The sequence below is a fragment of the Triplophysa dalaica genome, chromosome 5 (genome assembly GCF_015846415.1).
Source record: "Triplophysa dalaica isolate WHDGS20190420 chromosome 5, ASM1584641v1, whole genome shotgun sequence".
In the NCBI taxonomy this organism is placed as follows: Eukaryota; Metazoa; Chordata; class Actinopteri; order Cypriniformes; family Nemacheilidae; genus Triplophysa; species Triplophysa dalaica.
The window spans coordinates 18,015,976-18,042,359 of NC_079546.1; the positions used below are offsets into that span (position 1 = coordinate 18,015,976).

General features: G+C 40.9%; 1 non-coding gene and 1 pseudogene across 1 annotated transcript; both read left to right on the forward strand.

Annotated features, from left to right (window-relative positions):
• The first annotated feature begins 2,852 nt into the window (after window positions 1-2,852).
• On the forward strand, window positions 2,853-2,925 carry trnal-caa (transfer RNA leucine (anticodon CAA)). The gene has a single exon. It is a non-coding gene; the product is annotated as a tRNA-Leu (tRNA).
• Window positions 2,926-10,598: 7,673 nt separating this feature from the next.
• LOC130420402 (interferon-induced very large GTPase 1-like) lies at window positions 10,599-18,014 on the forward strand (annotated as a pseudogene).
• The last annotated feature ends 8,370 nt before the right edge of the window (window positions 18,015-26,384 follow it).

Consider the following 26,384-nt stretch of genomic DNA (forward strand, 5'->3'; position numbering starts at 1 on the left):
CTGATCAGTTATTTCAGGCTGACCTGGTTTCTGTGATGCAGTGGTTTTAACGTCCACATCACACTTGAAAGGCCCCGGATCGTAACTGGGCAAAATCAGACCGAAATCGAACAAGAACCTTCTGTTGCTTTTGACCAAAATCAAGCCAAGAATCATTCCTCAAACATGAGTACAACGCTTGCGTGGTCTGTCTTAAACCAGCGAGAGATAGACGACGTATGCAGGAATTTTACATTTTTCTGTAGTGTAGTGGTTATCACGTTTGCTTTACACGCGAAAGGTCCTCGGTTCGAGACCGATCAGAAACAATGCGTGTCTTTTGCTGCAGGGCCACTTAAATGTTGTTCATGCGAAACACTCCTTCTTGCACTTTTGGGGTCACCCTAAATGGATCTGATCAATTATTTAGGCTGACCTGGTTTCTGTGATGCAGTGGTTTTAACTTCCACATCACAAGTGAAAGGCCCCGGATCGTAACTGGGCAAAATCAGACCAAAATCTGACAAGAACCTTATGTAGCTTTTGACCAAAATCAAGCCAAACATCATTCCTGAAACATGAGTACAACGCTTGCGTGGTCTGTTTTAAACCAGCGCCAGATAGACGACGTATGCAGGAATTGTACATTTTTCTGTAGTGTAGTGGTTATCACGTTTGCTTTACACGCGAAAGGTCCACGGTTCGAGACCGAGCAGAAACAACGCGTGTCTTTTGCTGCAGGTCCACTTGAATGTCGTTCATGCGAAATACTCCTTCTTGCACTTTTTGGGTCAACCTAAATGGATCTGATCAGTTATTTAGGCTGTCCTGGTTTCTGTGATGCAGTGGTTTAAAACGTGCACATCACACGTAAAAAGCCCCGGATCGTAACTGGGCAAAATCAGACCGAAATCTGACAAGAACCTTGTGTAGCTTTTGACCAAAAACAAGCCAAAAATCATTCCTCAAACATGAGTACAACGCTTGCGTGGTCTGTCTTAAACCAGCGAGAGATAGACGACGTATGCAGGAATTGTACATTTTTCTGTAGTGTAGAGGTTATCACGTTTGCTTTACACGCGAAAGGTCCACGGTTCGAGACCGAGCAGAAACAACGCGTGTCTTTTGCTGCAGGTCCACTTGAATGTCATTCATGCGAAGTACACCTTCTTGCACTTTTTGGGTCACCCTAAATGGATCTGATCAGTTATTTAGGCTGACCTGGTTTCTGTGATGGAGTGGTTTTAACGTCCACATCACACGTGAAAGGCCCCGGATCGTAACTGGGCAAAATCAGACCGAAATCTGACAAGAACCTTGTGTTGCTTTTGACCAAAATCAAGCCAAACATCATTCCTGAAACATGAGTAAAACGCTTGCGTGGTCTGTTTTAAACCAGCCGAGGTAGACGACGTATGAAGGACTTGTTCATGTTTCTGTAGTGTAGCGGTTATCACATTCGCCTCACACGCGAAAGGTCCACGTTTCGAAAACGTGCAGAGACATAGCCTGCTTTATGCCATAGAGTGGAATATAATGAAAAGCTAAACAAACCTTTAAGCATTCAATGCACGGTTTCGTAGACAAGGCTTAAGACTAGTTCCAGACTAAGATGACTGTTTGAGATGTCTCAACTGAAAGATCTTGCCCTGAAACACCTTCAAATTTGTGACTGGCAAGTGTTTTTCCAAAGTCAGAGTTTCTGTAGTGTAGCGGTTATCACGTTCTCCTCACACGCGAAAGGTCCTCGGTTCGAGACTGAGCAGAAACAATGCGTGTCTTTTGCTGGAGGGCCACTTGAATGTCGTTCATGCGAAACACTCCTTCTTGCACTTTTGGCTTCACCCTAAATGGATCTGATCAATTATTTAGGCTGTCCTGGTTTCTGTGATGCAGTGGTTTTAACGTCCACATCACAAGTGAAAGGCCCCGGATCGTAACTGGGCAAAATCAGACCAAAATCTGACAAGAACCTTTTGTAGCTTTTGACCAAAATCAAGCCAAACATCATTCCTGAAACATGAGTACAACGCTTGCGTGGTCTGTTTTAAACCAGCGCCAGATAGACGGCGTATGCAGGAATTGTACATTTTTCTGTAGTGTAGTGGTTATCACGTTTGCTTTACACGCGAAAGGTCCACGGTTCGAGACCGAGCAGAAACAACGCGTGTCTTTTGCTGCAGGTCCACTTGAATGTCGTTCATGCGAAATACTCCTTCTTGCACTTTTTGGGTCACCCTAAATGGATCTGATCAGTTATTTAGGCTGTCCTGGTTTCTGTGATGCAGTGGTTTTAACGTGCACATCACACGTAAAAAGCCCCGGATCGTAACTGGGCAAAATCAGACCGAAATCGAACAAGAACCTTCTGTTGCTTTTGACCAAAATCAAGCCAAAAATCATTCCTCAAACATGAGTACAACGCTTGTGTGGTCTGTCTTAAACCAGCGAGAGATAGACGACGTATGCAGGAATTGTACATTTTTCTGTAGTGTAGAGGTTATCACGTTTGCTTTACACGCGAAAGGTCCACGGTTCGAGACCGAGCAGAAACAACGCGTGTCTTTTGCTGCAGGTCCACTTGAATGTCATTCATGCAAAGTACACCTTCTTGCACTTTTTGGGTCACCCTAAATGGATCTGATCAGTTATTTAGGCTGACCTGGTTTCTGTGATGGAGTGGTTTTAACGTCCACATCACACGTGAAAGGCCCCGGATCGTAACTGGGCAAAATCAGACCGAAATCTGACAAGAACCTTGTGTTGCTTTTGACCAAAATCAAGCCAAACATCATTCCTGAAACATGAGTAAAACGCTTGCGTGGTCTGTTTTAAACCAGCCGAGGTAGACGACGTATGAAGGACTTGTTCATGTTTCTGTAGTGTAGCGGTTATCACATTCGCCTCAAACGCGAAAGGTCCACGTTTCGAAAACGTGCAGAGACATAGCCTGCTTTATGCCATAGAGTGGAATATAATGAAAAGCTAAACAAACCTTTAAGCATTCAATGCACGGTTTCGTAGACAAGGCTTAAGACTAGTTCCAGACTAAGATGACTGTTTGAGATGTCTCAACTGAAAGATCTTGCCCTGAAACACCTTCAAATTTGTGACTGGCAAGTGTTTTTCCAAAGTCAGAGTTTCTGTAGTGTAGCGGTTATCACGTTCTCCTCACACGCGAAAGGTCCTCGGTTCGAGACTGAGCAGAAACAATGCGTGTCTTTTGCTGGAGGGCCACTTGAATGTGGTTCATGCGAAACACTCCTTCTTGCACTTTTGGCTTCACCCTAAATGGATCTGATCAATTATTTAGGCTGTCCTGGTTTCTGTGATGCAGTGGTTTTAACGTCCACATCACAAGTGAAAGGCCCCGGATCGTAACTGGGCAAAATCAGACCAAAATCTGACAAGAACCTTTTGTAGCTTTTGACCAAAATCAAGCCAAACATCATTCCTGAAACATGAGTACAACGCTTGCGTGGTCTGTTTTAAACCAGCGCCAGATAGACGGCGTATGCAGGAATTGTACATTTTTCTGTAGTGTAGTGGTTATCACGTTTGCTTTACACGCGAAAGGTCCACGGTTCGAGACCGAGCAGAAACAACGCGTGTCTTTTGCTGCAGGTCCACTTGAATGTCGTTCATGCGAAATACTCCTTCTTGCACTTTTTGGGTCACCCTAAATGGATCTGATCAGTTATTTAGGCTGTCCTGGTTTCTGTGATGCAGTGGTTTTAACGTGCACATCACACGTAAAAAGCCCCGGATCGTAACTGGGCAAAATCAGACCGAAATCGAACAAGAACCTTCTGTTGCTTTTGACCAAAATCAAGCCAAAAATCATTCCTCAAACATGAGTACAACGCTTGTGTGGTCTGTCTTAAACCAGCGAGAGATAGACGACGTATGCAGGAATTGTACATTTTTCTGTAGTGTAGAGGTTATCACGTTTGCTTTACACGCGAAAGGTCCACGGTTCGAGACCGAGCAGAAACAACGCGTGTCTTTTGCTGCAGGTCCACTTGAATGTCGTTCATGCGAAACACTCCTTCTTGCACTTTTGGCTTCACCCTAAATGGATCTGATCAATTATTTAGGCTGTCCTGGTTTCTGTGATGCAGTGGTTTTAACGTCCACATCACAAGTGAAAGGCCCCGGATCGTAACTGGGCAAAATCAGACCAAAATCTGACAAGAACCTTTTGTAGCTTTTGACCAAAATCAAGCCAAACATCATTCCTGAAACATGAGTACAACGCTTGCGTGGTCTGTTTTAAACCAGCGCCAGATAGACGGCGTATGCAGGAATTGTACATTTTTCTGTAGTGTAGTGGTTATCACGTTTGCTTTACACGCGAAAGGTCCACGGTTCGAAACCGAGCAGAACATAGCGTGCTTTAAGCCATAGAGTAATATATAATGAAAAGCTAAACAAACCTTTAGGCATTCAACGCACGGTTTCGTAGACAAGGCTTAAGACTATTTCCAGACTAAGATGACTGTTTGAGATGTCTCAGCAGAAAAATCTTGCCCTGAAACACCTTAAAATTTGTGACTGGCAAGTGTTTTTTCAAAGTCAGAGTTTCTGTAGTGTAGCGGTTATCACATTCGCCTAACACGCGAAAGGTCCTCGGTTCGAGACCGATCAGAAACAACGCGTGTCTTTTGCTGCAGGGCCACTTGAATGTTGTTCATGCGAAACACTCCTTCTTGCACTTTTGGGGTCACCCGTAATGGATCTGATCAGTTATTTAGGCTGACCTGGTTTCTGTGATGCAGTGGTTTTAACGTCCACATCACACGTGAAAAGCCCCGGATCGTAACTGGGCAAAATCAGACCGAAATCTGACAAGAACCTTGTGTAGCTTTTGACCAAAAACAAGCCAAAAATCATTCCTCAAACATGAGTACAACGCTTGCGTGGTCTGTCTTAAACCAGCGAGAGATAGACGACGTATGCAGGAATTGTACATTTTTCTGTAGTGTAGTGGTTATCACGTTTGCTTTACACGCGAAAGGTCCACGGTTCGAGACCGAGCAGAAACAACGCGTGTCTTTTGCTGCAGGTCCACTTGAATGTCGTTCATGCGAAATACTCCTTCTTGCACTTTTTGGGTCACCCTAAATGGATCTGATCAGTTATTTAGGCTGTCCTGGTTTCTGTGATGCAGTGGTTTTAACGTCCACATCACACGTAAAAGGCCCCGGATCGTAACTGGGAAAATCAGACCGAAATCTGACAAGAACCTTGTGTTGCTTTTGACCAAAATCAAGCCAAACATCATTCCTGAAACATGAGACCAACGCTTACGTGGTCTGTTTTAAACCAGCGCCAGATAGACGACGTATGCAGGAATTGTACATGTTTCTGTAGTGTAGCGGTTGTCACGTTCGCCTAACACTCGAAAGGTCCACGGTTCGAGACCGAGCAGAAACAACGCGTGTCTTTTGCTGCAGGGCCACTTAAATGTCGTTCATGCGAAACACTCCTTCTTGCACTTTTGGGCTCACCCGTAATGGATCTGATCAGTTATTTCAGCTGACCTGGTTTCTGTGATGCAGTGGTTTTAACGTCCACATCACACGTGAAAGGCCCCGGATCGTAACTGGGCAAAATCAGACCGAAATCGAACAAGAACCTTCTGTTGCTTTTGACCAAAATCAAGCCAAGAATCATTCCTCAAACATGAGTACAACGCTTGCGTGGTCTGTCTTAAACCAGCGAGAGATAGACGACGTATGCAGGAATTTTACATTTTTCTGTAGTGTAGTGGTTATCACGTTTGCTTTACACGCGAAAGGTCCTCGGTTCGAGACCGATCAGAAACAATGCGTGTCTTTTGCTGCAGGGCCACTTAAATGTTGTTCATGCGAAACACTCCTTCTTGCACTTTTGGGGTCACCCTAAATGGATCTGATCAATTATTTAGGCTGACCTGGTTTCTGTGATGCAGTGGTTTTAACTTCCACATCACAAGTGAAAGGCCCCGGATCGTAACTGGGCAAAATCAGACCAAAATCTGACAAGAACCTTATGTAGCTTTTGACCAAAATCAAGCCAAACATCATTCCTGAAACATGAGTACAACGCTTGCGTGGTCTGTTTTAAACCAGCGCCAGATAGACGACGTATGCAGGAATTGTACATTTTTCTGTAGTGTAGTGGTTATCACGTTTGCTTTACACGCGAAAGGTCCACGGTTCGAGACCGAGCAGAAACAACGCGTGTCTTTTGCTGCAGGTCCACTTGAATGTCGTTCATGCGAAATACTCCTTCTTGCACTTTTTGGGTCAACCTAAATGGATCTGATCAGTTATTTAGGCTGTCCTGGTTTCTGTGATGCAGTGGTTTAAAACGTGCACATCACACGTAAAAAGCCCCGGATCGTAACTGGGCAAAATCAGACCGAAATCTGACAAGAACCTTGTGTAGCTTTTGACCAAAAACAAGCCAAAAATCATTCCTCAAACATGAGTACAGCGCTTGCGTGGTCTGTCTTAAACCAGCGAGAGATAGACGACGTATGCAGGAATTGTACATTTTTCTGTAGTGTAGTGGTTATCACGTTTGCTTTACACGCGAAAGGTCCACGGTTCGAGACCGAGCAGAAACAACGCGTGTCTTTTGCTGTAGGTCCACTTGAATGTCGTTCATGCGAAATACTCCTTCTTGCACTTTTTGGGTCACCCTAAATGGATCTGATCAGTTATTTAGGCTGTCCTGGTTTCTGTGATGCAGTGGTTTTAACGTGCACATCACACGTAAAAAGCCCCGGATCGTAACTGGGCAAAATCAGACCGAAATCGAACAAGAACCTTCTGTTGCTTTTGACCAAAATCAAGCCAAAAATCATTCCTCAAACATGAGTACAACGCTTGTGTGGTCTGTCTTAAACCAGCGAGAGATAGACGACGTATGCAGGAATTGTACATTTTTCTGTAGTGTAGAGGTTATCACGTTTGCTTTACACGCGAAAGGTCCACGGTTCGAGACCGAGCAGAAACAACGCGTGTCTTTTGCTGCAGGTCCACTTGAATGTCATTCATGCAAAGTACACCTTCTTGCACTTTTTGGGTCACCCTAAATGGATCTGATCAGTTATTTAGGCTGACCTGGTTTCTGTGATGGAGTGGTTTTAACGTCCACATCACACGTGAAAGGCCCCGGATCGTAACTGGGCAAAATCAGACCGAAATCTGACAAGAACCTTGTGTTGCTTTTGACCAAAATCAAGCCAAACATCATTCCTGAAACATGAGTAAAACGCTTGCGTGGTCTGTTTTAAACCAGCCGAGGTAGACGACGTATGAAGGACTTGTTCATGTTTCTGTAGTGTAGCGGTTATCACATTCGCCTCACACGCGAAAGGTCCACGTTTCGAAAACGTGCAGAGACATAGCCTGCTTTATGCCATAGAGTGGAATATAATGAAAAGCTAAACAAACCTTTAAGCATTCAATGCACGGTTTCGTAGACAAGGCTTAAGACTAGTTCCAGACTAAGATGACTGTTTGAGATGTCTCAACTGAAAGATCTTGCCCTGAAACACCTTCAAATTTGTGACTGGCAAGTGTTTTTCCAAAGTCAGAGTTTCTGTAGTGTAGCGGTTATCACGTTCTCCTCACACGCGAAAGGTCCTCGGTTCGAGACTGAGCAGAAACAATGCGTGTCTTTTGCTGGAGGGCCACTTGAATGTCGTTCATGCGAAACACTCCTTCTTGCACTTTCCTGGTTTCTGTGATGCAGTGGTTTTAACGTCCACATCACAAGTGAAAGGCCCCGGATCGTAACTGGGCAAAATCAGACCAAAATCTGACAAGAACCTTTTGTTGCTTTTGACCAAAATCAAGCCAAACATCATTCCTGAAACATGAGTACAACGCTTGCGTGGTCTGTTTTAAACCAGCGCCAGATAGACGGCGTATGCAGGAATTGTACATTTTTCTGTAGTGTAGTGGTTATCACGTTTGCTTTACACGCGAAAGGTCCACGGTTCGAGACCGAGCAGAAACAACGCGTGTCTTTTGCTGCAGGTCCACTTGAATGTCGTTCATGCGAAATACTCCTTCTTGCACTTTTTGGGTCACCCTAAATGGATCTGATCAGTTATTTAGGCTGTCCTGGTTTCTGTGATGCAGTGGTTTTAACGTGCACATCACACGTAAAAAGCCCCGGATCGTAACTGGGCAAAATCAGACCGAAATCGAACAAGAACCTTCTGTTGCTTTTGACCAAAATCAAGCCAAAAATCATTCCTCAAACATGAGTACAACGCTTGTGTGGTCTGTCTTAAACCAGCGAGAGATAGACGACGTATGCAGGAATTGTACATTTTTCTGTAGTGTAGAGGTTATCACGTTTGCTTTACACGCGAAAGGTCCACGGTTCGAGACCGAGCAGAAACAACGCGTGTCTTTTGCTGCAGGTCCACTTGAATGTCGTTCATGCGAAACACTCCTTCTTGCACTTTTGGCTTCACCCTAAATGGATCTGATCAATTATTTAGGCTGTCCTGGTTTCTGTGATGCAGTGGTTTTAACGTCCACATCACAAGTGAAAGGCCCCGGATCGTAACTGGGCAAAATCAGACCAAAATCTGACAAGAACCTTTTGTAGCTTTTGACCAAAATCAAGCCAAACATCATTCCTGAAACATGAGTACAACGCTTGCGTGGTCTGTTTTAAACCAGCGCCAGATAGACGGCGTATGCAGGAATTGTACATTTTTCTGTAGTGTAGTGGTTATCACGTTTGCTTTACACGCGAAAGGTCCACGGTTCGAGACCGAGCAGAAACAACGCGTGTCTTTTGCTGCAGGTCCACTTGAATGTCGTTCATGCGAAATACTCCTTCTTGCACTTTTTGGGTCACCCTAAATGGATCTGATCAGTTATTTAGGCTGTCCTAGTTTCTGTGATGCAGTGGTTTTAACGTCCACATCACACGTAAAAGGCCCCGGATCGTAACTGGGAAAATCAGACCGAAATCTGACAAGAACCTTGTGTTGCTTTTGACAAAAATCAAGCCAAACATCATTCCTGAAACATGAGACCAACGCTTGCGCGGTCTGTTTTAAACCAGCGCCAGATAGACGACGTATGCAGGAATTGTACATGTTTCTGTAGTGTAGCGGTTATCACATTCGCCTAACACGCGAAAGGTCCACGTTTTTTCTCTAATATCTTGGATTTTTCTAGTGAAGTAGTTCATAAATTCATCACTGATATGCTGATATCCAGAATCTGAAGTCACTGACAACATATTTTATGTTAATTTAGCCACCGTGTTAAATAAAAACCAAGGGTTGTGATGGTTTTCTTCTATCAGTGATGAAAAGTAGGCTGATCTAAACGTTTTTATGGCATTCCTGTATTTTTGAGTACTATCCTTCCATGCTATACGAAATACCTCTTTATAGCCTGAGTGTGTTCATTATACAATGGTGTTGGGCTGTCATTTTTAATCTTCTTTAAACGCAGAGGAGCAACTGTGTCTAATGTTTCGTAAAGGGGGAGTTAAAATTTTCAATAGTAATGTCAAGATTGTCAACGTTTTTACTCATACTAGATATTTGAGACAATTCAGACTGATTATGGAGAAGCTCATCTTTGGTAGTTGAAGTAATCGTTCAACCATATTTGTAACAAGGAGTTTGATTTGCAGCCGTAGGCCAGTGAAGCAGACATAATATCAGATAATGATCCGAAATGTCTTCACTCTGCTGAAGGATTTTAACATTGTCCACATTTATACCGTAAGATAGTATTAAATCTAAAGTATGATTACGAAGGTGAGTGGGTCCTGACACATGTTGACTAACGCCCATGGAGTTAAGAGTGTCTTTGAAAGCCATTCCCAAGGCATCTGTATCTTTATCTAGATGGATGTTAAAGTCACCGACGACAAGGACTCTATCTGCGGCCAGTACTAGTTCTGATAAGAACCCACCAAAATCTTCAATAAAATCTTTGTGGTGCCCTGGAGGCCTATATACAATAGCTAGAATAAATTTTAAAAATGTTTTGTCCTTAGTATTAGGTGTTGATACGTGAAGTACCATGATTTCAAAAGAATTGTATTTAAAATTAGACTTCTGAGAGATGATAAAATAATTATTGTAAAGTGCACCGACACCTACCCCTCTACCTTTTAGACGAGGCTCGTGTTTATAGTAATAATCTTGGGGAACGGATTCATTTAGAGTAATATAATCATCTGGCTTTAGCCATGTTTCTGTCAAACAGAGCAGGTCTACTTTATGATCGGTTATCATATCGTTAACAAAAAGTGCTTTATTTGAGAGAGATCTAATATTAAGCAATCCGAGTCGTAACAGTTCAGTATCTGTATTTTGTTCATGTTTGATTTGTTTAACGTTTATTAAATTACTTTCAAGAGGTTTACGCATTATCTTATGTTTGCTTATCCGGGGGACAGACACAGTCTCTATTTTATGTTGTTTGTGAGAAGGGATTATTAAATGTTGTATATTTTGTGTATTCTGTAAATTCCATCACTCAGGCCAGAGCTTCAGCCACTAGGCGCCTGTATGCGTACAAGTGGCACCTCCTCTTGTCCAGGTGTTCTTCCCGTGGGGAAGATCCGTAGAGTTGTGCGATATGTGTCGTGCTGTCCTTCCTCCAGGAAAGGTAAGAGAGCAACCTCTCCCCTTCCACCCTCAATGTGTATTTTGCCGTATACATCCACTCTCTGTGTCCAATAAGTGCCTAGAGTTCGGGCCAGGCGACTCCCACGTGGTTCTGAGACCCTTGCCTGGCTATGTCCCTAAAGTTCCCACTAGTCCCTTTAGGGACCAGGTGGTGAACCCTGCCATGGTGTTAACCCAACCCCTGCCATGTTGTGAACCTCCACTTGGACCAGCAAGCTCAAGCAGCTCTTTGTCTGCTTTGGAGGACAGCAGAAGGGAAGAGCTGTCTCCAAACAGAGATTGGGTGATGTATTACTTTTACGTTATTTTTTTTATTCAAAATATTCACTAACTTTTTAACTAAGATATGAAGTATCTGATATTCCGATTGTCAAATATTTACATTCAAAAAAATCTGCATTTATTTTTGGTGTGCAGCTGCCACTGTGGGTTGCACCAGCACACCCTGGCACACGCTGATCCACTGGTACATACCATCTGTAAAGATGTATATCCAACAATACTGTATACTACCCTGTACAGTGTCTCTCATATGTTATTATTCACATTTCTCTACAATAGTCTTTTATAACTTTGTACACTGTAAATCTTTATTATAATTTGTCTTGTCTTTACCTTAAATGTATGCAATAGAAGCTCTTCTCATTCTGATATAAAATATGTTTAAATCTCTAAATATATTACATGTATAAATGTAAATGTAAATATATGTCAATTGCAATGGTATGTAAAACAGTACAATCACAATGAAGAAAAGACATTTTATATCAACATACAAGCTGTATATTAATTACAGATACATTTTTTTGTGTTCAACAGAAAGAAATCAAGAAAATAGGAGAAGCAGCGGTCAGACCACATCAACACATACATCTGTTTGAGAAACACAAAAATAAACTGAAAGCTTCAGATGTTCTTGATGTAGCAAAACGCGGCCCGACTAGTAGTGACTACGCCACCCCGAATTCCCGGGGAGATAATCTAATAAACAGGACACAGTCCGTTTGCTCAAGAAAGGCAGGAGGCGTGAGTTCACAATTTAACCAAAATATGTTTAATAAAGAAAAAAATTAATCAAATAATAACTCAATAAGTTTTCTCGATCCGTAAACAAAAAAAACACAAATAAATCACTGCAGGGGGGCTGAGTTCCTGAAAGCAGGCCAGTTGTAGCTGCATATGGCAGAAACACCACCATTCAAGTCACACTCCACCACAAATAGTGATCAGGAATAAAACAGCACTAATAACCCCTAGTGTTAAAGTGAAAGCCTACCACCGCCGGTCCACTTCCTGGCATACCCAGCTCCTGCAGAATACGGAAACAAACTAAATAAAAATAAACAATCCACTTAAACAAAAAAACCAAAAAGCAAACACCCATTAATGACAAAAGAATAAACAATTAAGACGATATGGTTACGTCACGAAATCACATAGTCAGTCATTAAAAAAGAAACGATAGTTAATGTACTCACCCTGATTAAATATCGGCACGCTCACCCACACACGTAATAACAGGCACAAAGTCATATGATGGATCTGTTAGTGTGTCAACAAACAGCTGGCACTCCTACGCGGCTACTAAGAGACGCCACACCGATGGAACTCCCGAAGGCACGCCACACTAAAATGCATTGCAGATCATTCAAACAAATATACTTCCCATAAAGTTACGATGCTACATTAAAACTTACAATGTGGATGTGTGGATGTCACCACGAAAACAACGAGCAGCCTCGATGGCCGAGTGTCACACTAAACAAAATAAAAATAAAGAAACAATGCAACATGACCTAATACTAAAATCAAAACAACCAGCTGCACAGCTGAAACACATACCTCCGCGGTCTCTTGGGAGGAAGGCAAGGGGCGGGCTTTCAACAATGACATATTCCAGGAGGCATGAACACAGAGTCTATATACGCTAAGGGTGGTACCCCATTGGCTATATACATAATGAGGATGACGTGGCAACGAGTCATTCACTTCACCACATTGAGATAACTAAATATTCTGTAAAGTCTCATGAGTCTTGTGCTGAAGAAGAGCTGGTGAAGAATTATCTACAGAAACTACTGATGATGAACTACAGAGCAAGAAACATTAAAACTAATGAGCCTGAAAAAGAGCTTCACACACAACAAACAGACAATGACTGTGAAGATGATAGAGACATGTATGATGATGTTCTCATTGAGTCGTCTATTAAAGAAACAAGTAAATCAGACTCTATTCACCCGATGGTGTTTCAGATGGCTGTGTTTCATTGTGCTGATAGTCTCTTAAAGCAGTTGATGGTCACTAAACTCGCTCAGTGTCAGTTTGCTCTTCCTCTGCTTGTTCCTCATCTATTCACACAACACATTGAGTTTCCTCTCTGGACATTCAGACAAATCAACAAGAGCCGGAAGATCAGTAGACCTGGCAATGACATCATCAGTAAAGTCCAGTCAATGTGCACAGCAGAAACTCCAACGGTGTCGTTCTTCAGGTTTGGTTCTGTGTCTTCATCTAAACCTCATCTGATGAACAGTCTGATCAATGAGAAACAAAACACGTTCTTCCCCAGAAACTGTCCAGGTAGCAGCAGAACCAGACTACTGATGGATGGAGTGGTGAAGATCGCCTGGTACTGTCCATCTGGAAAACACACAGATACATTTACTGACTGTGTTGCCTTCTGTAATCTTCATGATGATGCCGGAGACAATAAGACACCGATGAAGATTCTCACTAAAATGTTTTCAGTCAATGTTCTTCTACCAAAACTTGACAAGAATGAAAAAAACGCACCAAAGATTCAAGAGCTGTACAGAGACACAAAGCTACTTATATTCATCTTTACTAAGGATGAATCTGCATAGAGTATCTGCATCTGCAGGAAATGAAAATATAAGATTGGTCTGAAAGACAGAAATCAGTCAGATGTGTCTGAAGAACTCAGAAGAGCTATAAATTATTGTCCCTCATCTTCAGCCTCAGTGTTCAGACTTGAAGACGTGTCATAACACTCAGATATCAGAGTAGATGAAGAAGATGATGAAGACTGCAGGAGAGGAAGAGAAGCATCACAAGAGATGATGAGTTTACTGAAGAATAAACCTCTGACAGAAATCAAAGAATCATTTCTGCCTCGTCAGGGTGAACTGTGGCATCCGTGGTGTCAGAAGAACAAGGAACTTCATCAACCTCAAGGGGAGGAACAAGAAAAAAGTAAAACAGAAACAGAAATGGAGAACCTTCGTAAACAGCAACATGAAACTATCATCACTGAGTTTATAAAAGATCTTTATTAAACAAATGAACTAACAGGATGCTAACAGGATGTTTTTCCTGAAATGGCTCAGAATCCTTCTGGATGCATTCACTTCAGATGATCTTTCTGACCTAAATCACAAGTATAATGAAAAGTGGTCAACAGTATTACAACTGAGAGAAAATAATGATAAATCTGAACAACTCAAGACTGAACAAATATAACTTGAGAGAATATTTAAAGGACTTCAGGATGCTGCTTTTGGTCTGGAGCACATCATGAGAGAGATCGGTCAGATCTATGAATCATGTTTATCTGTGAAGAAGAACAAAACAGATCTTCAGTTTAACTTCTCTTCTCTACCGAGTCTTGCAGCAGAGATGATGATGTCTGGATTTCCACTGGAGCTGATGGATGGAGATGCTGCTCATGTTCCTCCTATCTGGATCTCTGCTGTTCTAGATAAACTCATTGAGAGTCTTTGTTCTGTCAGTTTTAGGGCTTCAGAGCTCTGGGAAATCCACCATGTTGAATGCCATGTTTGGACTTGAGTTTGCAGTCAGTGCTGGCCGCTGCACCAGAGGAGCTTTCATGCAGCTAATCAGAGTCTAAGAGGACATGAAACATCATATAAAGTTTGATTATATTCTGGTTGTTGATACTGAAGCTCTTTGTTCTCTAGAACTGGCTGGAAAATCCACAACACATAATAACAATGAACTGGCCACATTTGTTGTTGGTCTTGGACATCTGACATTGATCAACATCTTTGGAGAAAACCCGTCTGAGATGCAGCAGATTCTTCAGATTGTTGTTCAGGCCTTTCTGAGGATGAAGAAGGTCAAACTGAACCCCAGCTGTATGTTTGTTCATCATAATGTTTCAGACGTCACAGCTGGAGAGAAAAAGATGGAGGGAAAGAGACGACTGCTGGAGACATTGGATGAGATGACAAAAGTCGCTGCTAAAGATGAAGTCTGTGATGCAGAATGTTTCAGTGATGTCATTAATTTTGATGTTCGTCATGATGTGAAATATTTTGCTCAGCTGTGGGAGGGAAGCCCACCAATGGCACCACCAAACCCAAACTACTGTGAGAACATTCAAGAACTAAAGAAAACAATTATCTCACATGCCTCTAAATCAGCTGGTATGACACTGACACACCTACGTGAGAGGATTCAATATCTCTGGGAGGATTTACTGAATGAACAATTTGTGTTCAGCGTCAGAAATTCTCTGGAGATTTCAGCATACAGGAGACTGGAGACAGAATACAGCAAGTGGTCCTGGACTCTTTGTTGTTTCATGCTAGAAATTAAGAACAAACAACACAACAAAATAGAAAATGAAGCAATTCACGAGGTTAATGAAAGAGATCTTCAGGGAGAACTGAAGAAGAAAAGTGAATAAATGTCAGAATTATTTGAAAAAGACACAGATGCAGAAACACTGATTCAGTGAAAACTTCATTTGAAATAAAAATCACAGAGCTTCAGGAGAACATTGTAAGAAAATAAAAGAAGAAATTAAATGAGATTCTTCAGCAGCGAGACCTGAACAGAGAGACTGATGCTCAGAGGACATATCAGGAAAACACTCTCTTAGAAAAGAGCAAAGAACTTGCATTACGACACAAAGACAAAACAAATGATGAAGAAACTCTGAAGAGAGAGTTTGATGTGTTCTAGGAAGAGACTGTGTAAAAAAGATGAAACACAAATAAGAACATTCATCACAGATGTTTCTTGCCAGACTGACGATACGATTCAGTCATTTAATATCTCAAAGATGGGCTGCAACATGACCTGCATTCAGGAACTCACTGGTTACATCAAAGCAAGAATAACAGAATATGAGGAAGGACCAGTGAAATATGTGTTCAAGAGAGAATTCTTAATTGATTTGGTGTTTTCTATGTATGTTTAAGAGAGTAAACTGTCATGATTTTACCTCACCTTGTCAGGTATTTCTTGGTCTAGAGGTGGAATCATACAGGATCCTTTATTTCATGTGGGAGAGAGACGATTTTGGCACCTATGTGCGCTCACACTCTCTCTCTTCAGTCTGCGTCATCGTTCCTGCCCTCCTGTTTCCTAGTCTGTGTTAATTAGTTTATCCCCTTCACCTGTTCCCTCTTGATTTGCTTCCCTTTAAAACATCCTCGTGTTCATTGTCCTGTGCTGGTTCATTGTACGTCTTACCTCGTCTGAAGCTGAATGTGTTTGATATGTTGATGTTTCCTGTTTCCTTATCTGCTAAGTCCTGTTTCCTCCGTGTTTAGTAAGTCCAGTTTAGTTAATGTAAGTGTTTATATCAAATGTTTGTTTTCTTAGTTTAGTCAGTCCGTGTTCTTGTTTTTGTTAAAGGTATCCTGTCTTGTTTTCTCCATTGTGGGTTTTGTTTTGCCCTTTTGTATTTTTCTGTTAGATTTATAATAAATACCCCTGTTTACCCCTACGTCTGTCTCTGCCTGCATTTGGGTTCTCCTGTCATGTCTTCCCGAGCAAACCATGTCAGTAAACTACACAATCACTGACCAACACAGAATGTTCAGAGATGCCAATGATCCTGTGTCTACAGACAGACCGCCAGAGATTTAGCAGATGAGATCAAACTGTCCATCACTGAGAGGAAACCGATCAAATCTGGAAAAACACATCCTGGAGAGACTGGCAGAAGAGGAGAACTTTGACAAATACATCAACTACATTAAAAACCCCAGAGATCACTTCAAGAGTTCATCAGAGATGAAGTAAGTCAGTACATCAGAGATCAGTTTAGTGTTCTGTCATGGTTCTTCAGGGAAGACATGGCTGGAGAACCCAATTGCAGGCAGGACTCAGACGATAAGGGGTTAACAGGGGTTTATTAAACAAAGAACACTATACAAAAGGCAAAACAAAACCCACGAGGGGGAAAATAAGACAGGGTAAATTATAAACTTTACCAAGAACACAGACTGACTAGACTTTTTGGAACAAACACTTGAAACTAACACTTACTAGACGTGGGAAAACAGGAACAAGGCAAGGCACAAGAACGGGCATGAAAACATCAACAATGACCAGGTATCATATACAATGAACGAGCCACAGACAATGAAACATGAGGACTCTTTATGGGGAACAAACACAGGATAATTAACAAGGAACAGGTGCTGGGGATTAAGCACTAAAGGAAAGGTCATTAACATAAACTAGGAAACAGGAGGGTAGGAACAGTGACACAGACTAGAGAGAGATGAAATCGTCTCGCTCCCACATGAAATAAAGGATCCTGCATGATTCCACATCTAGACCAAGAAATACCTGACAAGGAGAGGTGGAATCATGACAGTGTTCAGCTCAAGATGAATCAGAACATTGAACTCCTGCAGAAGAAGATCATGACAGCAGCACATGAATCTACTCAACATGTTCAAGAGAACAGAGGAAATGTTGATGTGTGGTTGAAGTTTTTCACACAGAAGCTCTCAGATGTTCTGATATTCTCTGTGAAGGACTTCAGTGGAATTAAACATGATGATGTTGATGATTTCAAACTTCTAGAAGATGTGATAAGAACAGAACTTCCTTCAATTACATCTGACATCAGCAATAAGTTCAGCACAGATTCATTTAATAAGAAACTGGATATGAACTACAGACCAGATGAGATTCTGATTGATCACTTGTGTCAGTGCTGTTGGGTTCAGTGTCCGTACTGTAGAGCCATCTGCACCAACACAATAGAGAACCATGATGGAGATCACAGCGTTACTTTTCATAGGCCACAGGGACTGAATGGATTGCATTACCATAAAACAGAGGATTTCTATGTTGAATTTTGCACAAGTCTAGTGGCAAGTGACCGAAGTTTCATTTTATCAGAAAAGTGGTATAAATACAGTCAATATAGATCTGCAGGAGGAGTTTATGCAAAGTGGAGAATCACCCCTGATGAATCTAAGTTGCTCTACTGGCAGTGGTTAGTGTGCAAATTCCAGGAAGGTCTGGAGAGATATTATGATAAAAAATCCAGAATCATGGTAAGATTCCAGAAGAATGGAGCAAATACACTCAAGCGAACGCTATTGAAAGTTTGAAACATATATGTATAGAGTAGATAAAAGGACACAAGAAGATAATGAAGCCCCTTGTTACCATACATTCTATATGTTTAAAATTCTTTTGACTTTAAATCTTGACATTTTATTTAGTTGATTTTGTTTGATTTTAACTAATTCACAATATTTTCACATTTTTATTCATATATTGTTCCCAATATGTTTTAATGACCAATACTATGTACGTGGGTCAATGACATAAGGATTATCGACCGGCAAAAAATATATAATATCAATTGCAATTATTCAAACATAACAATAAATGCTAATCTTAAAATAAATTATTCTAGTATTTTTCCATCAAGATTAATTGGCAATGTCATCCATCCATCCATTTTCTACCGCTTATCCAAACTACCTCGGGTCACGGGGGTCATCGGGCATCAAGGCAGGATACACCCTGGATGGTGTGCTCGCTCGCTCGCTCGCTCGCAATTTTTTCCAGAGATGCCAATCAACCTACCATGCATGTCTTTGGACCAGGGGAGGAAACCGGAGTACCCGGAGGAAACCCCCGAGGCATGGGGAGAACATGCAAACTCCACACACACAAGTCGGAAGCGGGAATCGAACCCCCAACCCTGGAGGTGTGAGGCGAACGTGCTAACCACTAAGCCACCGTGCCCGCCTGGCAATGTCATGTGGTGCGATTTTTGGTGGTATTCATCTTCTTAATACGCTTGACATTCTTTTAAAAATGTTCTCATTATTTAGAGACATATTTAAGTTTTTAGTAGGTAATAATTCTTAATTTTGTGACCCTTATGAACTAAAAGATCTGAGTAAAAACATACATTTGTTTCCTATTTTATTTTATTTTGCAATTCCATTTGATTTATCTCATTTATTACATCACACTTTATTTCAATATTCCATTCATTATTAATTCCATTATATATTTACTAACCGTTACTAAGTTTCATGCATTTATTACATTTCATTTATCATATATTTACATTTAGTCACTAAGCAGACGCTTTTATCCAAAGCGACTTATAGGTGGGGTATGCAATGGAAGCAATTGGGACAGCATAAATACAACAAAAGAATAACTGCAATCAAAAAAAGAATTCGTCTCATATAACCTAACACAGTATACAAAGCTAAGTGACTTTTTTTTATAAGAGTAGAAGTCAGTACTGATCAGTCAGGTGTTGACGGATGAGATGTGTTTTCAGACAATTCTTAAAGATTGCCACAGAATCTCCAGATCTTGTAGCAGCAGGCAGATCATTACACATAAGTGTAACCGATCCAGAGAAGGTACATGAGAGAGACTTTCTGCCTTTATGGAATGGCACCACCAGACGTTGTTCGTTTGTAGAGCGTAGAGATCTGGCGAGTACATATTTGTACATTAGTCTTCTTTTTCGACTTCTTGTTTCCCAGCACATACAGCTCTATAAACGGCAAACTTTAAATGCACTCTTCAAATCAAATCTAAATTGGTGGTAGCTTTAACATACAAACGCTGCATATGAAGTTGGTTCAGGTTATATTATTTCAAAACCTTTAACATATACACAACATATTGCATACAGTATAAACTCTGAGATGTGTTTTTTGAGAGCTTTTCTGAAGCAGCAAAGTATATCAACCGACCCAGAAATCACTGAATCCCCCCAAAAATACTGGGAAAGCAAGTACAACATGAGCTGAAAAGATGTCAGCAGAGCAAGCCCAGCATGATTTAGCATGAATAGCCGTGTAGTCACAAACACAACAATCTCAAAGAAGAGTTCATGGCTACACTATAGATCAATTTGGATCGACTTCACGGTTACATCACTGCCAGCTGTGCACACATACTGGTGGCAGTAAAACAGTGGAAACAAAGCGGCAATGAATGAGACGTAGGAGACAATTCCTTCAAAAATGTTTTTGTGTTATTGAATGTAAGAATAGAAATGGCAAAAATGATGGTGTTATTTCCTATGGAATACTGTCGTTGAATATTTTAAACTGAACAGGCCATTAAACGAACTGGCTGGACTGACGAAATCGTCCGGAATTGTAGTTTCTCTGTTTATTTTATTTCAGGTAAGATTTTCTGTACGGTTTATCAAACACAAATGCAAAATAAATTATGTAACGTTAGTTAAGAATGATAATGTGGCAAAGGGGGCGAGAGAGACGGGAGAGAGACGGGAGAAGAACGGTGAGTAAGCAGATCAACGACATATTGAAAACACCTGCTTCTCATTGTAGTAATTGGCGAGGAGACGCTCTAAAAGCCAGCGGAGGAAATGGAAGAGAGAAAGAGACCGGCAAGGAAACCGGAACAGAGAGAAGCCTCGAGACCCTGGAAGTATTGTAATAAAAGAATCTTACGTTTCCCAGCCATGCCTACTGCAAGAATATAAACTTCTTACGTCCCCTTGTCTAAATAATATTCTACGGTTGAAGAGTCTAGTCGACTTCTGAACACACAGAGTTTCAGGCCTGGAGACAAAGTTTGACACAGAAACAAGTGCTTGTTCAATCAGAGTCCAATGTTATTGTTTAAGGACTTAATATTTATAAGCTTGAAACAGGAGGTGTCATATAAAACCACCAGAGTGGAAAATCACCAGACTTTCTGTTTAGTCTTATTCCTCTTGAATAATCAGATATGATTACAAAGTACGTATTCAATATTACTGTATCAAAACAATTGTCCCTAGATATCATTAGGAACCTTGAGATGGAGACAACAGATACTTACATCAACATATGACTTTAGCACATGATACAACTTTCAACGAGGTTAAACACCAAGAAACTAAGGCACATATTCTGTGAATAGAAGCTAATATTAATAGGAATGAATATGAATGAATACATATGATATCTGAACTTTGTATTAAACACAGATGCAATATTTGTAGAGGACATGACGAAATCCAGATTCTCACACCTACCTAGCCTCCTTTCTTTCTTGCATTACGAACTTTGAGACAGATAATTTAGATGCTTTCTGCCAACAGTTCTGCTCTGCCCACAGAATCCCGACACACTGTTTGCAAACAAAAAAATGGTTTATTCAGCAGAGGCCCGTTTCAATAAGGAAGTTCAGCCAACACCAAGTTAAAATCTGAGTTGAGTTACTCAGAGAATCTCTACTGTGAGTTTTCAGTTTCAGAGCAGCTGATTTGAGTTAGTTCAGTTCACTCTGAGTAAGTTCACTCTAGGTTACGCGTGTGCAGCATGGCGATGAAAAGCCATCATCAATTGAGTGAAGATAGCACGATTCACCATGGCAACGGCATGTGACAATAAGCACTCTGTTCATTTCTCGCCAATCGAATTGAAGGTACTGTAACAAGCGTACGGTGAATATGAGCAGATATTTAGAAAAAAGAGCAACACAGCCACGGCAGCAAAAGAAAGAGAGTTTGCGAGGGAGAAAATTGCTTCGTGTTAATGTGAAAGTTTATATGTCAATCACTTTTATATTTATTTTGTTGAAACTGTGAAAATGGGAATTATGTTTAACTCTCTTGCTCTCGCGCTCTCTCTCTCTCTCTCTCTCCATGCCATCGTGATGTTTTTGAGTACAGTGGAAAAAGCAAACGATTTAATGGAGCGTGGTTTAGTGCTAAACGATGCGTTCATTTCCGTGCTTCCCCTTTCAATGCCATCTAAGAATGTGACTTTGTCTAATGTGCCACCTTTTGTGAAGATGATTTCTTGGTGAATTTGCTATCTCGATATGGTAAATTGGTTTCACCAATTAAAAAGATACCACTCAGAAATGTTTCTCCCTTATTGAAACATGTAGTTTCTTTTAGGAGATATGCATTCATGATACTGAATGACAATGGTAAGCTTGATGTGTCTTTTAGTTTTCGTATAGATGATTTTGACTATCAAATCTATGCAACTACTGATAAGATGAGGTGTTTTTGCTGTGGCAGGGCAGATCACCTGGTGCGTTCATGCCCAGACAAAGTAGAAAAGGCTGTGAGTGATCAAACAGTTAGACTGCAAACCTATGAAGAAATGGATGTAACATCAAAAAATTTTTTGGACTTGAGAAAAGAATGGTAAAAAAAGAGTTTTCCATTCATTAAGATCTGAGTCGGGGAGAATGTTAACAGATGCTAATCAAATTCCAAAACGAATAGTTCGTTTTTATAAGGAGCTATGTAAATCTTAGCTGAACGTAAAAGAAAACTTTAATTCTTCTTTCTTAGAAAACTTACCTCAAGTCTCTACTGAGTCAAATAAGGATCTCAGTGGTGAACTAAGTCTAGAGGAGCTTAAAAAAGCACTTCAAAGTATGGAGACTGGAAAGGCTCCAGGTATAGATGGTCTGTCAGTTGAGTTTTTTAAAGCTTTTTTGTCAGTGGTGGGGGAAGATTTGCTTCAGGTTTTAAATGACAGTTTTAAAAATGGACATTTGCCGTTAGCTGTCGGAGAGCTATTCTTACCCTTTTACCAAAAAAAGGAGACCTGACAGATATAAAATGCTGGAGACCAGTTTCAGTTTTATGTAGTGACTATAAAGTACTCTCAAAAGCACTTGCTAACAGAATTGAAGGTGTTTTAGAGCAGGTGATTCACTCTGATCAGACATATTGTTTTCCTAAGAGATCAATTTTTGACAATATTGCCTTTGTACAGGATATATTTGATCTTGCACAAATGAAGGATATTGATATAGGCCTGATCTCCTTATATCAGGAAAAGGCTTTCGATAGAGTTGAACACCAATATTTGTTTAAAACCCTGGAAGACTATGGCTTCACAAAAGATTTTGTGAAAAAAATCAGAGTGTTATTTAATAATATTGAGAGTATTATTAAGGTTAACGGTGGCTTATGTGCTCCCTTTCAGGTGAAAAGAGGTGTGAGACAGGGTTGTCCTCTGTCGGGTATGTTATATTCTGTGGCCATTGAACCATTTTTACATAAGGTAAGAGAAAACATTAGAGGTTTGATCTTACCATATTCTGGTAAAAATGTTTCCCTGTCAGCATATGCTGATGATGTAGTGATTTTTATTAGTAATCAAAAGGATGTCGAAACACTGGTAAATATTTTAAATAATTTTAAAGAAATATCATCAGCTACAGTTAATTGGGCCAAGAGTGAAGCAATTTTGGTTGGTCAATGGTCACAGGGTGTTCCAATACTCCCAAATGGTTTACTTTGGTCTAAAGGAGGTTTTAAATACCTGGGTGTTTTTCTTTGAGAAGGTTCCATTGTAAAGAAAAACTGGGAAAATGTTCTTGAAAATGTAAAAGGAAGATTAAATAAATGGAAGTGGCTGATTCCAGGAATGTCCTACAGGGGTGTATTCTTATTATAAACAACCTTGTGGCCTCCTCTTTGTGGCATCTCTTAGCCTGCCTGGATCCTCCTTTAAATCTACTTGTAAAGATTCAGAAAGGCCTGGTAGACTTTTTTTGGGAAAAATTACATTTTAACTTTGCATAAAATGTGGAGTGACTTCAACACAGCAATCCAGCAACAAGCATCCTATTAAGAACCAACAACTTGCCATACCATGTATATCAGAATCAGAATCAGAAAGAGCTTTATTGCCAAGTATGTTTGCACATACAAGGAATTTGTTTTGGTGACACGAGCATCCAGGGGCCCGTTTCCGAAAGCAGGGTAAGTGCAAACTCAGAGTAAGTCAACCCCAGAATACGGAATACTCAGGGTTTTTGGTTTCAGAATGCGAGGTATGTCAAACCCGCGACCGCGGAGAAGTCTAGCCCATTTCAGAAATCGAGGTATCTTATACTCCGAGTGAGTAACCAGAGTAACACACTCCGTGAACCTAACCTGGTCGGGAGCAGGTTTTATTCCACAAACCCAGGGTTTATTACAATCTCCACCCCCTTTTCGAAGCGTGAGCAGTGTTGAAATTGCATACGGCATTTGTTTATTGATTCGTGTTCCTAATCGTACTCAATTTAGTCACACAGACCTTAAAATGACATGTCCGTTTACTCAGGAACTCGTAAATGAGGAAGCTGCATTAATTCGCAGAGAGTTACATTTATGTCGGGAGAGAATTGTGAGGCCCGTTTGGACGTTTTATCTTAACTTTTAAGGCAAGTTTAAATTGTATATTTAACATTTCCCAATCAGGCATCCTACTTGAAAGAGCATTTTATTTCTTTAAACTTTCCTGAATGAATGATGTTATTGTATTTCATATTCAGCTGCTGCCAAGATCTTTTTATTGCAGAAGGATTGCCCCTACATGAGAGAGAGAGCGCGAGAGAGCGAGTGCGAGTGCGAGAGAGCGAGAATTAAATATAATTCCCATTTTTTACAGTTTCAACAAAATAAATATAAAAGTGATTTATATAAGCTTGCTCATTAACACGTGAAGCAATTTTCATCCACGCCAACTCTCTTCCTTTTGCTGCTGCGGCTGTGTTGCTTTTTTTTTCTAAATATCTGCTCATATTCACCGTACGCTTTTTGTCACGTGCCGTTGCCATGGTGAATCGTGCTATCTTCACTCCATTGATGATGGCTTTTCATCGCCATGCTGCACACGCATAACCTAGAGTGAACTTACTCAGAGTGAACTGAACTAACTCAAATCAGCTGCTCTGAAACTGAAAACTCACAGTAGAGATTATCTGAGTAAATCAACTCAGGGTTCAGATTTTAACTCGGTGTTGGTTGAACTTCCTTATTGAAACGGGCCCCAGTACATAGAAACAGCAACAACACAGAGACCATCAAACAATACAAAAACAGTTAGACAGATGATTTAAATAAGGGCCTATGTGTATAAAATTAAGAAATACAATACAATAAACATAAGAGTAAAGCTATAGAGAGTAAAGTTATGTGTGTTTTAAATATGTATAAGTAAAAAATAAGAATAGACTATTTCAGCAAAAGGTATGTGTTACATACAGCAAGATGAAATATATAATTTACAGAAAAAGTTGTATAAAAAATAGATAGTGTATTATCTGCAGGATATATTTAAGATTGCACTTTATTATTATTGCACAGAAGAAGTTTTGCACGCAAGTTCTAAAAGGTGCATGTAAAAAAAAAAAAACATTTAACTGTTCAACAGGTAGATGGCCTGAGGGAAGGTGTTTTTGTGTCTGGTTGTTTTGGTGCTCAGTGCTCTGTAGCGCCGACCAGACGGCAGCATTGTGAAGGGATGATGGCTTGGATGAGAGAGGTCCTGGGTGATGTTCTGAGCCCTTTTCCTCACTCTGGATGTATACAGTTCTTGGAGGGTGGGCAGGGGAGCACCAATGATCTTCTCAGCAGTCCGAACCATCCAGTGTAGTCTTCTGAGGTCTGACTTTGTGGCCGAGCCAAACCAGACAGTGATGGATGTGCAGAGGACAGACTCTATGACTGCTGGGTAAAACTGTTTTAACAGAGTTTGTGGTAGGTTGAACATTACTTACATAGGTCCCTGGTCTATCGAGATGTTTCAGTAAAAAATGCAGCGCCATGTTCACTGCATCCTCAACAGACCTGTTTGCTCTGTAGGCAAACTGCAGGGGGTCCAGTAAGGGTTCTGTGATGTCCTTCAGATAAGCCAATACCAGTCTCTCGAATGACTTCATGACCACAGATGTGAGAGCGACGGGTCTGTAGTCATTCAGTCCTGTGATTTGGGGTTTCTTTGGGATGGGCATAATTATGGTGGAGCACTTGAAACAGGAAGGAACTGTGCACAGATCCAGTGATCTGTTGAAAATCTTTGAGAAGATGAAGGCCAGTTGAATAGCACAGCTTTTAAGACAGGTTGGGGTTATACCATATGGGCCTGGTGCTTTTCTTGTCTTATGTTTCCCAAAGACTCTGCACACATCCTCTTCTTTGATCAGTGCAGGAGGTGTAGGAGGTGGGGTGATGGAAAGGTGATAGGTGTTGTGTAAAGAGAATGTCAGAGTTGGGGTGAGGTGCTAAGTTAGCATTTTCAAATCTGCAGTAAAAGTCATTCAGATCATTGACCAGGTGTTGATTGCCTGCCAAATTGGGGGATGGTGGCTTGTAGTGAGTGATGTATTTAAGGCCTTTCCACACAGACGCAGGGTTATTGGCTGAAAACTGTCTTTCCAACTTTTTAGAGTAGTTTCTCTTAGCCGCTCTGATCTCCTTTGTCAATGTGTTCCTAGCCTGCCTGTACAAGACCTTGTCCCCGTTTCTGTAGCCATCCTCCTTGGCTTGGCGAATCTGTCTGAGTTTTGCTGAGAACCATGGTTTATCATTGTTGTATCTGTACATCACTTTTCATAGATGTAGAAACAAACCCCACCTCCACGCGATTTTCCCGTTGATTCTGCTTCGCAGTCCACTCTGAACAGCTGGTAGCCGGGCAGATGTAACGCGCTGTCTGGGATAAAGTCATTCAGCCATGTTTCCACGAAACACAAAACAGCAGAG